This window comes from Hippopotamus amphibius, chromosome 2 (assembly GCF_030028045.1).
Source record: "Hippopotamus amphibius kiboko isolate mHipAmp2 chromosome 2, mHipAmp2.hap2, whole genome shotgun sequence".
Lineage (NCBI taxonomy): Eukaryota > Metazoa > Chordata > Mammalia > Artiodactyla > Hippopotamidae > Hippopotamus > Hippopotamus amphibius.
The window spans coordinates 68,002,623-68,006,839 of record NC_080187.1 but is presented as its reverse complement, the minus strand read 5'-3'; the positions used below and the strand labels follow the sequence as shown (position 1 = coordinate 68,006,839).

Sequence of the window (4,217 nt, the reverse complement as noted above, 5' to 3'; positions counted from 1 at the left end):
CCAAGATTATACAACCAAGACATGGCATAGAAAGAACAAGAACCCAAACACTTGCAGGTCCGAAGCTGGTGCTCTTAACCCCTGTGCCACCTCTTCCCACTCCCAGCATGCTCTGGGCTGAGGCTAATTTGGACAAGTTCCCTTGGGAACCCTGAAATCCTGGCTGCCAGCAACACACAGGGCTCTGAAGGGTCATGTTCTCCTGAGAGAATAAAGCTGAAGATGCAGGGTCCAGTTGGCCTCAGATGGGGACAATTGTCTTCTGAGAAGTTACTACTCAGCCAGTCCATTGTTTTCGAACATCTGGGTGTATCTGGAGAGACTTATGAATACACTGGTTCTCATTTGTTGGCGAGCTGGCTGAAGTGTTTTTTGCCTCACAATTTGAATTTATCCCCCAAGAAAATCCTTCCTCCAGCCCATGGGTGAGCTCCTGGATTTTGTTTCATAATTCCACTGCTGAAATGGCAGCTATAAACTCTGGAGACTCATTTGGTTTTTTTCGTTTTTAATTAGAAAAATTATTTATTTCTGCTCCTTTCATACATCCTATTGTTCAGAAAACAGTCTTACATACATATCTGAAATGAGGTACTCTCACACACTCTGTTTAAAGACAAAGCACCACAGGTGAAGCTGATCAGCTGTCCAGAGTTCTCAGCTTATGGGATCTCTCTTCCTGATTTTACATGAATTTCTGAAGGTCAGAAATGTCATCTCCAAAAAATGTTAAGGGGTTTGTAAAAAATAATCACTTTATTCAATATTGTAGTTGTAGAAATGAAACATATTTTCTTTAAGAAATGAAAAAACGAAGAAGAAAATGCCACTTAATATCGTTGGTACGCCAGTATAGGCCAGCAGGAAAAAATACTGATAAGCTTGTCTCTTTGATACTAAGACGACATTCTAGTCCCAGCTATAATATGCTTCCTATGTTTTCATCAGATGTTTCTTTTCTGCTGCTTTTCATCCTTTTCCATATTTCATATCAGAGGACTGGTACAGCCTTTAAAACTTCATTAACAGGAGCAAATTCAGTATCCACCGATTTCTTCTCAAAAGGCACTCTAACCCATCAGATAGCTTGGCAGTTTCATTCTCATGAATACTCTAGCCATGAAAAAACTCAGTAGGACACAGACGAATCCAATGTATAGAAGGAGAAATCTACTGAGTTTGGGAATGTTGGGTGCATTGGATTGGTCTAGGATTATGAAACCTAAACCTCCCATTGTAAACAGGAAGCGGAATGTGAGTCCTTCTATAGTATACTGTCCATTTACTCTGTAGGCCAAGAAAGCTACTGGTCTCTGATGCCCGTGTTCATCAGTCATGGAGCCGACACTTGGAGGTTCGACAATAACATCATAAACGATTCCTCCGGTGATGAGGAAGTAAGACACCACCTCCAGAGCGTACACAGTCGTGGCCGATGGCATGCGCACCCAAGGTGGCTTCTTCAGCTTCAGGTTGGGACATTCGAGCACTAAGAATGGGACTCAGTACAAACTATCCATGCTGGTGGCTGCAGGGGAAACTCTCCTCTCTCATTTGGTTTTAATATAATGAGAGGCTTGCAGTAGATGTTCAGTAAATGTCTGAACAAATTAATGTACAAAACATTTTTAAATTAAACTGTTTATTTTGAGATAATTGTAGCTTCACACATAGTTGTAATAAATAATACAGAGATATCCCTTATACACTTTGCCCAGTTCCTCCCAATGGTGACATCTTACAAAACTACAGTACAATATAACAGCTAGGATACAGACATTGGTACAGTCAAAATACAGAACATTTCCATCACCATGAGGAGTCGTCCTTTTGCCCTTTTACAGACACTCCTAGTTCCCACCTGCACCTCCCTCCCTGACCATAAGACCCAGGCAACCACTAATCTATTCTCCATTTCAATAATTTTGTCATTCCAAGAATGTTATGTCCAAAACTGAACCAGGAAGAAATAGAAAATATGAACATATCAACTACCAGTAATGAAATTGAATCAGTGATAGGGATAAATAAGCAGAGCACAGAGGAATTGTAGGGCAGTGAAACTCTTCTGTGAACAAACATCCCTATACATTTGTTAAAATCCATAGAATGTACACCACCAACAGGATATCCTAAGGTAAGCTATGGACTCTGGGGGAGTATGATGTGTCAACACACGTTCAACGATATAACAAACACACCACTTGGCTTCAGAATGTTAACAGTACGGGAGACTGTGCATGTGTGGGGGAAGGAAAAATACGGGAACTCTTTGTCCTTTCTGCTCAATTTTTCTGTGAACCTAAAACTGCTTTAAAAGACAAAGCATATTAAGTTAAAAAAAAAAACTGCAATGAGATACCACCTCATACCCATTAAGATGGCTACTATAAAAAAAATTAGAAAATAACGTGTTGATGAGAATGTGGAGAAATTGAAACCCTCATGCACTGGTGGTGGCAATATGAAATGGTGAGGTCACTATGGAAAACAGTGTGGCAGTTCCTTAAAAAATTCAGAATAAATCTATCATATGATCCAGCAATTCCACTTCTGGGTATGTATCCCAAAAAATGAAAGCAAAGTCTCAAAGAGATACTTATACACCCATACTCATAGCAGCATTATTCACAGTAGCTAAGTGGTGAAAGTAACCCACGTGTTTCTTTTCTTTTTTTTTTTTTTAGCTCTTTATTGGGATATAATTGCTTTACACTATTGTGCCAGTTTTTGCTATACAACAAAGTGAATCAGCTGTATTTTTACATATATCCCCATATCCCTTCCCTCCCACAACTCCTTCCCACCTTCCCTATCCCAGCCCTCTAAGGCATCACCCATCATCAAGTTGATCTCCCTGTGTCATGCAGCAGCTTCCCACTAGCTACCTATTTTACATTTGGTAGTGTATCTATGTCAATGCTACTCTCTCACTTTGTCCCAGTTTCCCCTTTGCCCCCCACCCCATGTCCTCAAGTCCGTTCTCTACATCTGCATCTTTATTCTTGAGCTGTCACTGGGTTCGTCAGTACCATTTTTTTAGAGTCCATATATATGAGTTAGCATACGGTATTTGTTTTTCTCTTTCTGGCTTATTTCGCTCTCTATGACAGACTCTAGGTCCATCCACCTCACTACAAATAACTCAATTTCATTCCTTTTTACGGCTTAGTAATATTCCATTGTATATATGTGCTGCATCTTCTTTATCCATTCATCTGTGAATGGGCATTTAGGTTGCTTCCATGTCCTGGCTATTGTGAATAGTGCTGCAATGAACGTTGTGGTAGATGTAACCCATGTGTTTCTTAGTGGATGAGTAGATAAACAAAATGTGGTATATACATACAATATGTATTATTTTGCCTTAAAAAGGGAGGAAATTGTAACACATGCTACAACATGGATGAACCTTGAGGACATTATGCTACGTGAATCACAATAAGACAAATACTGTAGGATTCCACTTACATGAAGTATCCAGAGTTGTTAAATTTAGAGACAGAAAGTAGAATGATGGCTACCAGGGGTTGAGGGAAGAGTTGATGGGGAGTTACTTAATGGGTATAGCATTTCCCTTTTGCAAGATGAAGAAGTTCTGGAGACTGGTTGCACGGCAATGTGTATATACGTAACACTGCAGAACTGTATGCTTACAGATGATTAAATGGTAAGTTTTATTTGTGTGTTTTACCACAATTAAAACTTTTAGAAAATAAAAAAAAAGAAAAGAAAAAGAAAGCTCTCTGAAACAGAAGAATGCAGACTGACTTTGAAAGTTCAGAGGACTCCATTTAATCGAATCTGACCTTCAGTTGAGTTGAGTCCTTAGCATTTTAATTTCTAGTGGTCCCATAAAGGTTTTGGGTGGTGGGCAATCTAGTTACATTCGCCTTCTCTTGTCAATTTTCCCAATAATGTAATAGTATTTTCACATGCCAGGCACTGGTACTGAAAAGACAGGCAAAGGCATATCTTGGCCTTGAGGAGATCGTAAACTAATGCAGACAGATGCTTGCTTGCAGAACGTGATCTTGCTCAGATAAAATAAGGTGCAATTTGAAATCTAGCCTCTAATTCAAGCTTTAAAAAGAAGACACTTGTCATGGTTTTATTTATAGCTTATTTCTCAGTTCCAGCACCTTTCCTATCCAACTTCAAACCAGTCCTCCCTACATCCAAAGTGTGTGGGGGTGATTCATCTCCTAGCTTCCTGT

At 39.6% G+C, this 4,217-nt stretch overlaps 1 pseudogene; it reads right to left on the bottom strand.

The window, feature by feature from the left end:
- Positions 1-1,070: 1,070 nt before the first annotated feature.
- On the bottom strand, positions 1,071-1,520 carry LOC130846274 (oligosaccharyltransferase complex subunit OSTC-like; annotated as a pseudogene).
- Between the last annotated feature and the right edge of the window lie 2,697 nt (positions 1,521-4,217).